The 12,760-nt window shown below is 36.8% G+C and overlaps 1 long non-coding RNA gene across 2 annotated transcripts in view; it reads right to left on the bottom strand.

The window, feature by feature from the left end:
- LOC118927969 (uncharacterized) overlaps positions 1-12,672 on the bottom strand; it is a 64,067-nt gene extending 51,395 nt beyond the window's left edge. For both annotated transcript variants that reach the window (XR_005031026.2, XR_008992492.1), the window contains exons 1-2: positions 12,534-12,672; positions 3,940-4,191 (exon numbers count right to left, since the gene is read on the bottom strand). This is a non-coding gene — a long non-coding RNA (uncharacterized LOC118927969). The remainder of the gene's footprint in view (positions 1-3,939; positions 4,192-12,533) is intronic.
- Positions 12,673-12,760: the final 88 nt, after the last annotated feature.

The following is a 12,760-nucleotide window of genomic DNA, read 5'->3' on the forward strand; positions in this document are numbered from 1 at the left end:
TTATAGATAGTATTCTATTATAGATAGTATTATTCTATTCATATTCTTATTCCCATCTGTCAATTACCTGAAAAAAACCTGAAGTATTTTTGAACCAATTCTATGCCCAAAACTTTTAAATTGCTTGTGGATATAGTACTTGGTGCAGGGTTTTTTTGTTTTGTTTTGCTTTTTTACATTCTCAACACAGCAAAATGCTCTAAGAATTATTAGAGACTGAGGTTATATTTAATAAAGCCATCACTAAGTTTTACTTCTCAATCTATAATTTTCATAGGGAATTTACATGTTTAGTCACTTTAAAGGAAATTATAGAAAGGGGGGATAAAAAGCAAGAAATGATTAGGAGTTTAACAAATAACTGGAAAGATAAAACTAACACACACAGCAATCTGTAATCAAGTGCTAGACTGTATAGTAGCCATTTATGAGGATGTAGAGAAATAAACAAGATAAAATATTGTTTCTGAGGAGGTCAATTGGTAAAAATCCTTTTTTATCAAGGAAACTGAGGATATCTAATAAATTTTCTAGCTTGATTTCTCTTTTCCAAAATGCAGATATAAAATTTACAATCAGGGCTACTTTTTGTTTTTAATTATTTTCATATAAAATTTTAAACATATATAAAAGCAGGAAAATACATCTTCATGTTCATATCACCAAGTCATGCTATTAATAGTTTTATTTTCTTAGAATGCTCCCCAAAAGAGGTATTCACAAGGCTCACTTGCTCACATTTTTCAGAATTTAATTCAAATCACCTCAGAGGCCTTCCGTGACCTATCTATTTAAGGCTGCATCTCCAAGACTCCCTTTCCCTTTTCCCTTTGTTACTTCTCACCTAACATTTATCACCTTCTAATATTATACTTTTACAAAATATACAAAATTACTGTTCACAATCTAAACTACATGACAGCCAGAATTATCAAATGTTTTCTTTATTGGTATATCCTAGTACCTAAATAATGCCTGACACATAAAAGGGCTAATAGTCAATGAATAAATAAATTTGTATTGATATGGGGAGATGTCCATGATATATCAAGTTTTAAAAAATAGAAAAATTGTAACACAGTTTGGATAATATTATGCTATATATTATAATATAGTATTATAGTATACTTTGGGTACCATTATACTATGCACAAGTATTCTGCACTCCAAATTTCCCAGCTTACCTGCAGTTGGGCAGAGCTGTGGTTACTAGTTATGCTCAATAAATTGTAAGTGGGAGTGGAGTATGTATATTACAGGCTGAGGCAGTAAAAAGTCCATGTGTGACTCTATAGTCTCTTTTCACTGCTATGGTGAAAAGGCCACATATTGTAGAGTGTGACCATAACACAGTGGAACCTCCACTAGCCTGTCTTCCTGAGTGACAGCATGGAGAAACCGCCCTGCCAGTCCATGAAGGACATGTACCATTAGCAAGAAATAAATTTCTGTTATGTTAAGTCACTAAGATTTGGGAGATTGTTTGCTATTGTAACATAATCTAGCCTATCCTAATGCATATATACAAAACCAGCATTTATTGTGCACTTACTATATGCTAGGAACTATGATGAACACTTTATATATTAGCTTATTAAACCTTCACCAAACCCTATAAGCCATTACTATTACACTGAGATGAAGAAACTGAGGCAGTATGAGGACAAATAACTTGTCCGAGGCTGCTAGCTAAATGGAAAAGCTGGAAATGAAACCCAGTACTCTGGAGTAAGATACACCAAGCGATTAACAGTAGTTATCCCTGAGGGCAGGATTATGGGGACGGACCACTCTTTGTTCTGTGTTTCTGTAATGCTACAAATTTTCAAATAATCATTCATTACTTTTGCAGTAAGCAAAAAACAAATAAATAGATAACTATATGTTAGATACTTAAACTACTAAATTCAGAGATGGAAGTCAAGTGACCGCTGGAGCTTGATGTAATCAAGGAATGTCTAAAAATGATTCCCTACCATCCACAGTCATGCCTTTTTTATAGGTTACTTCCAGCAAATAAGGTGAATCATATATTTCACTATAAAATTGGATTCATTTCCCAAGGGAAAAAACACCCTTATGTATTTTAACTTTTGGCAAGGAAGGGGCTAATAAGATGGCTATGCCCACTGCAGGTGAATATTGTACTCTGGGAATAAAACAATTCCTTTTAGCTAAAAATGGCTTTATTAAATGTATATTTTAAATCTTCTATTCAGTCATATTTAAACAAAATATATATGGTATAATCTATAATAATCAAGTATACATGTAGTTTTTTCTGGCTGCCCAGGATCTGAATCCCCATTTTGGGAACTCAACAATGTGTAACTCTTTGACAGGAGTAAGCTGCAAGGCCAAAATGCTGGTTATCCCAGACTCTGGCAGCTCGTTGTGTTCTGGCCTGCCTAGTCTCTTTTGGTCTATATTATTTTCCCGGCCAGGATCTCCAGTCTTGCCATTGGTTCTGTAAACTAACAATCCTTCCAGAGTTGATTTCTTTTACTTGGAAGCAAGAACCTGACCACCAAGCAGCAGCTGTCAGAAGCTATAGCACAGTATCTGGGAGAAAATAAGCCACCTCTGAGGACCGAACAATGAGATGTAAACCTATGATATGACAAGAAAGATCATAAATGTTCTTGCCTAGGTTTGAGATTTTCCATACCACCACATTCTCACAGGTTTGACCTTTTGCTTCCTTTCTTGGACTTCTGTAATATCCGAGTATTCCTTAACACCACACATAAACCTACCTGTGCTTAATTCCCATCATCTTTCATTTATAACATGACACTCTCAAAAAGGTATCATTATGTAACACAATCTACTCAACAGTAAACATGTCTTAAATTTGTGCTTTGATATTATACCAAACAAATCATTAAACTATTCTATTAGGTTAAGTTCAAAAGTGTATAAAAAAAACAAACAGCCTCACCTATTAGAAAATGGAAATTACCTGAGTCTCATTTGCCTTATGGCAATAATAATGCCCACCTTATTTCACAGAATTCATGTGATGATCAAATGAGATAATATTTCATTTCATTATGAACATGTTTAGAGAATTACTATTTAAGGTATATACTATGTTTCATCAAATCTTCAGATACATTCATTGTAAGATGCACCCCTGTATCACTAAAAAGAAATGACATGGTCTATGAAAAACTATAACACATACTTTATCATTTATTTAATAATAGTAAAAGAACCCTTTATACTTAATTACACTTGGATTGTTTTATCTAATTCTTGTGTAAACATTAAGAAAATGTGAAGGAAATAATTTCATTGAAGGTATTAATGAGCCCAATATTCCTGAATTATTCCTCAAATCAATCATTGATATCTATGTTTTATGGATGGTATCCCACAAAATATCATACCTATGCCATCAAAAGTGCTGGTGGTGCAGTATTTCTTATAAGAATACATAACATGTTTTTCTGGTTCAAGTTGGCAACACAGGAGGATCCTAAACCCACCTGCTCTCACAGACACACTGAATCTACAGCTACATATAGAATAATACCCTCTGAAAGAAATCCAGAAACTAGCTCTCACATGTCAGGCAAATGACAAAACACCCACAGACACACGTAGGAGAGGCTATGACACGATCTCTCTATAAACTTCACCCCCAGTGTGGTGACAGACAATTGGGAGGGAACTGATAACTCACAGCTTCTCTCTGAGAAGTGAAGGGTTTGGATTCCATATGGTGCCACAACTTTAAAGACTTCCACCTGAGAAATAGACCCCCAAAACATCTGTCAACAAGGATTGCATCCATGACCCACAAGGCTACAGTGAACTAACAGACAGTTCTTAAAGGGCTTCTGTGGACCCACCACAGCTAATCCCCCAGGACCCAGGAGAGACACAGCAAATGAAATGCACCTAGTCTTTCCATAGAAGAGGCTATTTGCTTACCTTCAAAGCTTTGGGCTGATGGGTAGGCTTCTAATTTAAAACATATCTGGGTGCTGACATAATACTCTCCAGATACCAGAGGGCCCGGTGGGTACATCTTTCAGCTTTCTCTCTGCCTCAACTCCAGATCAGCAGTATCTCCCAGAAAGGAGCTTGTGTACACATCTGGTGTCCCAGTTTTTGTGGTTGAACCTCAGAGGACACTCCTTGATTACCTGGCTCTGGTGGCTTGCATTTGTAGGTACAACAGGACTGTAACAAATAGAGAAACAGTTCTTAACAGGCTATCCCACCAGGACACAGCACAGATGCAGCAGACCGAAATGCCCAACTTTCATGAAAGAGTCATATTAGCATATCTTAATAGCTATGGCCTGAGGGGCAGGGTTCTATTTTAACACACATCTAGAGGCTAACTGCAATCTTCTCCAGACACCAGGGGGCCAGCAGGTCCCATCTTCATGTGTTCACTGTGCCCTGCTCCAGATGGCCAGTGTCTCTGAGAAAGGAACTTATGAAAACATCTGGCATTCTGGCTCTTCTGGTTGTGTCCCAAAGGACATGTCTTCTGATAGTGAGGCTCTGGTGGTCAACAAAGCTGTATTCATGGGTTCAACTGGATGGTAGCAAATGAAGAAACAGTCCTTAATTGGCTGTCTCCCCAGGGATCAGAACAGAGGGAGCAGACAAAACACAGGATCTCCCAGTCTTCCCTTAAAAGAGTTATAATTACATACTTTAAAAGATGCTGCCTGGGGTCTGGCTTCCAATCACTTTGTATCTAGATGCTGACTGAGATCCTCCCCTCTGGGACACTGACAAATATTGACACACCCTCAATACTAGGAGCCACTAAGAATATAGAAGACTGCTCGGACAACCACAAAGGTTTGAGAGAAAACTATGAGCTAGGACAGGGTTGAATGATAAAGCTCATCTCCTAAATAAGACCACTCCTTCAAGACTGAAAAGGGTACCTATTTTTATGTAATGCATAGAAACCAATACAGAGAGTTGAGGAAAAATAATAGAGAAATTTGCTCCAAACAGAAGAAGATAAAACCTCAGAAAAAGACCTTACTAAAACAGAGATAAGTGACTTACCTGACAAAGAGTACAACATAATGGTCTTAAATATCTCACTGAAGTCAGGAAAACAATGCATGAATGAAGTGAGAGTTTCAACAAAAAAATAGAAAATAAAAGAAAGTACCAAACAGAAATCACAGAGCTCAATAATTCAATAACTGAACTGAAAAAAAATCAGTAGAAGGGTTCAACAGCAGGCTAAATGATGTAGAAGAAAGGATCCATGAACTACAAGACAGGGCAGTGGAACTCATCCAATCAGAGAACAAAATGAAAAAGAATGAAAAAGAATGAGGATAGCTTAAGGGACTTAGGGAACAACATTAAGAAGACCAATATTCACATTACAGGGATCCCAGAAGGAGAAGGAAAAAATAAGGGCAGAAAACTTTTTCAAAGAAGTAATGGCTGAAAACTTTCTAACCTGAGGGAGGAAACAGACATCCAGATCTAGAAATTCCAAGGAAGATGAATCCAAAGAGACCCACATCAAGAGACCCTATAATTAAATTGCAAAAGTTGAAGACAAAGAAAGAATATTAAAAGCAGCAGGAGAAAATTAATCTGTTATGTACAAAGGAATACCCATAAGACTCTCAGCAATTTTTTTCAGCAGAAACCTTGCAGGCCAGAAGGGAGTGGCACAATATATTAAAAGAGCTAAAAGAAAAAAATCTGCCAACAAAGAATACTCTACCCAGCAAAACTGTCCTGCACAATTGAGAGAAGGATAGAGTTTTCCAGACAAGCACAAGGTGAAGGATTTCAGCAATACTAATGGACCTTACAAGAAATGTTAAAGGGATTTATTTAAACTGAAATGAAAGGCTAATTAGTAACAGGAAAGTATAAGTCTCACTGGAAATGGTAAAAATACAGTTAAATTCAGAATAATCTAAAGTAATCATGGTAGGTTAGTCACTTATAAATCTCATATGAAGGTTAAAAGACAAAAGAAATTAAAAGAACTATACAATAGTCTGTTAAAGGATACACAGATAAAAATATGTAAATTGTGAAATCAAAAACACAAAAAGGGGTGGAGAGTAAAAATGTGGAGGTTTATAATGTGTTTGAACTTAACTTGTTACCAACTTAAAATACACTGCTATAAATATGTTTATGTAAGCCTCATGGTAACCACAAAACAAAACCTATAGTAGATATACAAAAGATAAAGAGAAAGGAATCTAAGCATACCACTATAGAAAATCATCCAATCACAGAGGAAGAAGCAGAAGAAGAGGGAAGAAAAGAATTACAGAACATTCAGAAAACAGTAAATAAAATGGCAAAAAGCCCATACTTATAATAAATACATTTAAAAATAATTAAATGAAAATGTACTGAATTCTCAAATCAGAAGACAGAATAACTGAACGGATTAAAAAAAAAAAAAACAAGACCCATCTATATGCTGCCTACAGAAGGTTCACTTCAACTTTAAGGACACACACACACAGACTAAAAGTGAAGGGAGGGAAAAAGATATTCCATGCAAATGGAAATCAAAAGAAAGCTTGAGTAGCTATACTTCTATCATACAAAATAGACTATAAGAAAGCCTGTGATAAGAAACAGAGGTCATTATATAATGCTAAAGGAGTCAATCCAATAAGAGGATGTAATGTTTGTAAACTTACATGCACCTAACATAGGTGTACCTAAATATATAAAACAAGTATTTACAGACCTAAAGAGAGAAATAGGCAGCAATACAATAATAATAGGTGAGTTTAATACCTCACTTTTATCAATGGATAAGTCACTCCACACATAAAATCAGTAAGAAAACATTGGACTTAACATGTTAGACCAGGTGCACTTCACATTTACAGAACACCCCATCCAAAAGCAGCAGAATACACATTTGCTCAAGTACACATGGAACATTCTCCAGGACAGATCATATGTTAGGCCACAACGTAAGTCTTAATAAGAAGATTGAAATCACATCAAGCATTTTTTCCAACCAAAATGGTAGGAAACTATTAAGCAGTTACAAGAAAACTGGAAAAATTCACAAACATGTGGAGATTAAGCAACATGCTACTGAGCAACCAATGGGTCAAAGAAGAAATAAAAAGAGAACTCAAAAAATATTTTGAGCCAAATGAAAATATAGATACAACATGTATGGGATGCAGCAAAAGCAGTTTTCAGAGGAAGTTCATGGCATAAATACCTGCATTAAGAAATAGGGAAGATTTGAAATAAACAACCTAACTTTACACCTTAAGGAGCTATAAAAGAAGAACAAACTAAGCCCAATGTTAGTAGAAGGAAGAAAATAACAACCATGTGTGGAATTAAGTAAAGTAGACACTAAAAAGAAAATAGAAAAGATCAATGAAACTAATAGATGATTTGTGAAAAGAAAAACAAAATAGAAAACATTTAGCTAGACTCACCAAGAAAATGAGAGGACACAAATGAAAGAGATACCACAGACATACAAAGGATCAAGAGATTACTATGAACAATTATATGCTAACAAATTGGACAACTTAGAAGAAATGGATAAATTGCTAGAAACAATCTACCAAGATTGAATCATGAAGAAATATAAAATCCTGATAGACCAATTCTAATTAGGAGATTGAATCAGTACTAAGAAATCTCCTAACAAAAATCCAAATAGCTTCATTGGAGAATTCTACCAAATATTTAAAGAAGAATTAATACCAAGTTCTTCTTTAACTCTTTCAAAAAATTAAGAGGAGGGAACACTTCCAAACTCATTTTACAAGGCCAGCATTACTCTGATACCAAAACCAGACTAGGCACTAAAAAAAGAAAATTTCAAGCCAGTATCCCTGATGAACACAGATGTAAAAATCCTCCACAAATTACTAGGAAACCAAATTCAACAATACACTAAAAGGATCATAAACCATGATCAAGTGGGGTTTATTCCAAGGATGCAGAGTATGGTTCATTGTCCACAAATCAATTAACATGAAACCCAACATTAACAAAATTAAGGATAAAAGTCATATGATCACCTCAACAGATATTTTAAAAAGCATTTAATAAAATTCAACATCCACTCATGATAAAAACTCTCAGCAAAGTGGTACAGAGAGAATGCACTCAACATAATAAGGTCATACATGACAAGTCCATGGCTAACATCTTAATAAACAGTGAAAAACTGAAAGCTTTTCCCTTAAAATCAAAAACAAGACAAGGATGCTCACTCTTACCCTTTTTATTGAACATAGTACCAGGAGTCCTAACAATGGCAATTAAACAAGAAAAGTAATAAAGGGAATCCAAATTGGAAAAGAAGAAGTAAAACCATCTCTATTTGCAGATGACATGATATTATATATAAAAACCTTAAAGACTTCATAAAAAAAGTGTTAGAACTAATAAATTCAGTAAAGTTGCAGGATATAAAATCAAAATACAAAAGTCAGTTGTATTTCTGTACACTAATAATGAACTATCAGAAAGAGAAATAAAGAAAACTGATTTTATACACTCACCTCAAAAGAATGCAATACTAAGGAATATATTTAACCAAGGAGGTAAAAGACCTGTACAGTAAAAACTTTAAGACATTGATGAAATAAATTGAAGAATTTACAAATGAAAAGATATTCGATGCCTCTGAATCGGAAGAATTCATATTGTTAATTTATCCATACTACCCAAAGCAACCTGCAGAGCCAATGCAATCTTTATTAAAATACTTTTTCATGTAAATAGAACAAACCATCCTAAAATTTGCATGGAACTGCAAAAGTCCCTGAATATTCAAAGCAATTTTGAGAAAGAACAAAGCTGTAGGCATCACATTTCATCATTTCAAACTATTTTGAGTTACAAAGTTATAGTTATCAAAAGATGGTACTGGTATCAAAACAGTATGGTATTGGAATAAAAACAGATCAATGGAACAGAAGAGAGAACCAAGAAATAAACCCATGCATATCTGGTTAAGACAAAGGGGTCAAAAATATAGGAAAGGATAGTCTCTTCAATAACTGGCATAAGAAAAACTGGATAACCCCTATGTAAAAAAGTGAAACTGGACCACCATTTTACACCATACACAAAAAAGTAACTCAAAATGATTAGACTTGAATGTAAGACCTAAAGCCATAACACTCATAGAAGAAAACATAGGAGGTGAGTGACTTGACATCAGTCTTGGCAATTATTTTTTGGATATGACACCAAAAGCAAAGGCAAAAAAAGCAAAAATAGAGAAGTGGGACTACATCAAAGTAAAAAGCTTCTGCACAGCAAAGAAAACCATCAAAAAAATGAAAATGCAACTGATAAGGGAAAATTCTGAAATGTCTTAAATTAAGTGACATATCAGCCAGAGAATGAGAGAGAGAGACAAGGGAAGGTCATCAGTCAATAGCCACAGGCTACAGCTAACGAGAAATTCCACTTTCCTGGATGATGTCATTTCAACAATCACCTAGAAGGTACCCAGAACCACCAAGTCCCCCTTGCCCATGACTAGTGTCTATCACCAACAGTCCACTTACAAGCCTTCTTTCTGGACTCACCACCTATCTCTGGACTCACCCTGCTTCACATTAGCCCACCTTCCTTATCTATAGCCAGTGGGCATTTAAGGAGCTTTCCTTCCTTGAGACTCTTCATAAATGTCCTCCATTTCTTGAGCCTGGCATAGTCATTTCTGTTAACTGGCCTTGCTGCTGGTAAAGCAGAAACTTCCTGTTCCAGGACTTAGTCCTTTTACTGGCTAGCATCTGGAAAGGCTCAATAAACCCTTTCATTTCAGACATCTCTTGGTCTCAAGAGTTTTGATTTTTTACAACCTACTGAATGCAGGAAAATATTTGTAAATCATGTATATGATAAGGTGTAAGCATCCAAAAAATATAAAGAACTCATACAACTCAATAGCAAAGACACAATCAAATTTCAAAATGGGCAGAGGAACTGAAAACATTTTTCCAACAAAGACATACTAATGGCCAACAGGTACTTGAAAAATGCTCAAAAATTACTAATCATCAAGGAAATGGAAATCAAAACCACAGTGAGATATCACTCACTCCTGTTAGAAAAGCTATCACCAAAAAGAGGAAACAAGTGTTGGCAAGGATGTGGAGAAAAGGGAATCCTTGTGCACTATTGGTGAGAATACAAATTGGCACAGCCATGGTGGAAAACAGTATGAAGATTTCTCAAAAAATTAAAATTAGAACTACCATATGATCCAGCAAGCTCACTTCTGAGTATTTATCCAAAGGAAATGAAATTACTATCTTGAAAAGATACATGCATCTGTCTTGCCTGAGGGTTTCAGCCCCAGGCAAGTTTACTATGGATTTGGTGAGACTGAAAAATGACAACAGAACATTCTTGGGGTAAAGGGTCTTACACCAAGCTTTAGTCTTGTGGTGGTAGGTCAAGTGCTAGAATCCCATCTGCCTCTGGGCAGTCTGCATGCAGCAAGCCGACCTCTACCTCCAGGGCTCTCCACCACCTTGCAGCCCAGAGCACTGGGAGGAGCTCTTTATTATAGAGTCAGTAATAGCTCACTGTCAACACGTGTGCAAGCCTGTGCCTGAGAGCACTGCATGTGTGCAGTGGGTGAGCAGACCAGGGTCAGGTGAGGCTCCTGGCTATGGAGCTTTCATTTTCCCTACAGCATCCCCATATTCATAACAGCATTATTTACAACCACCTAACTGTCCATCAATGGATGAGTACAGAAAGAAGTTTTGGTACACACACACACACACACACACACACACACACACACACACACAGTGGAATATTATTCAGCCATAAAGACAAAGGAAATCCTGCCATTTCTGACAACATGGATGGACCATGAGGGCATTACGCTATGTGAAACAAGTCAAAGAAAGACAAATACTATATGATCTCACTTATATGTGGAATCTACAAAACAAAAAACACCAAATTCATATGAGAACAAATTGGTGGTTTCCAGAGATAGGGGTTGGAATGAAATGAGTGAAGGTAGTCAAAAGATACAAATTTCCAGTTACAAAATAAGTAAGTGCTAGGGATGTAATGTCTAGTATGGTGACTATAGCTAATGATACTGTATATATATATATGAAAGTTGCTCTACTGCTAACAATCTTAATAGTTCTTATTACCAGGAAAAAACAAATATGTAACTATGCGTAGTGATGGATGTTAACTAAACTTATTGTGGTAATCATCTCACAATATGTATGTGGCATTATGCTATACACATAAAATTAACAGAATGTTAAATGTGAATTATACCTCAATTTAAAAAAAAGAATCCACAAAACAAGTATGAATTACTAGAGGACACACCACTGATTCCATTAAACTAGAAGTTGAGATTGTCACCTACCTTGGGTTCCCCACTGTCAATAAACCAACAATCAAAGGAGGTCACTGTACCAGCCAGAATAACTGAATTGACTGTTAAGGATAAATTAGGTTCCTAGGGCACAAAGAAGGTAAGCAGGACCATGTCTGAAATGCAGGAGAGTTTTTGGGATACCTCTTAGAACTCCTGCATTCCATGACAACTTTTATAATCAATTCCTTTATTTTTTGCTAAATTATAAAACTTGCAGGATTTTATTGCTCAGGAGAAAATGATTGAAAACACAAGGCCAGAAGTGTGATTAGAAAACAAGACTACATGTTTAAGAGTTGTGGTGTTTATTTTTGTCTTATACATTCTTTTGTATGTGTAAGGGTTAAAACATGGATGAATACAGAGGTGTCACTGTTATGAGCCTCACTGATGTTTGAAGTTGTGAGAATGCCTGAATCAGCAAAAATTAACTGAAATTTAAATCTTACAAATAAGCAGAAAATGTAATTTCTGGCAGACTATGGTTTACTCGAATAGTATTGTTTAAAGAATAAAATACTTTGCAATTTCAGTAAATTTAAATTTATAACATATGGCAAGGAAGGAGAGTTAGTAGCTATGACTTTGGTAAATTACTTAACATCTTTGAACCTGTTTCCTAATCTGTAAAATGGGGACACGTGTAGTGGAAATGGGACCTCAGAGAAGTCATTTTCCGTCTCCTAAACCACTTTCTCAACCTCCGCGGTACTGGCATTTGTGGCCAGGTAATTCTGTGGCGGGCAGTGTCCTGCAAGTCGCTTAGCAGCATACCTGGTCCCCACCCACCTCCAGCCTCTATCACCTCTCCTCCAGACGTGAGGTTGAAAATGCTCCAGACACTGCCGATTCCCCGGGAGGCGATGCCGCTACAGTTGAGCGGCAGTGTCCTAACCCCGTTTTTATCCAAAATGGATTTGAGGAAGAAAAAAACAAGTCTCAAAGGAGTAGAATGCCGCGGCCCCACCTCAGGTGACTGAGAGGTGTCTGAGAAAAAGGGATGAGGAGTTTCGAGCTGCCAGGGAGTAGCCTTAGTCCTAACTAGTGGATTGAGTATTAGGAAAAGGGGCAACAAGGGGCAAGCGGAAGAGATCAAGATGCCGAGGTTTAATCAAAAAGGCCCACACTAGTCACCACTTACAGTGCTTAGCTGACTCCTAAGTAGAATTAACTCCAGATAAACCGAGACTTCCGCTGTGCGGAAGGCACTAGGGAGCGAAGTCAGGATCCCGACACTGCAGCCGCGGAGTGGAGGTCCCGAGACGTCCTCGCCACCGCCCCACGCCCAGAGGCCTGATGCGAGCCCCGCCGCCCCGCCCCGCCGCCCCGCCCCTCATGCCCCCGCCGCCCCGCCCCTCATGCCCCCGC

The sequence above is a fragment of the Manis pentadactyla genome, chromosome 11 (assembly GCF_030020395.1).
Source record: "Manis pentadactyla isolate mManPen7 chromosome 11, mManPen7.hap1, whole genome shotgun sequence".
NCBI classification, from domain to species: Eukaryota; Metazoa; Chordata; class Mammalia; order Pholidota; family Manidae; genus Manis; species Manis pentadactyla.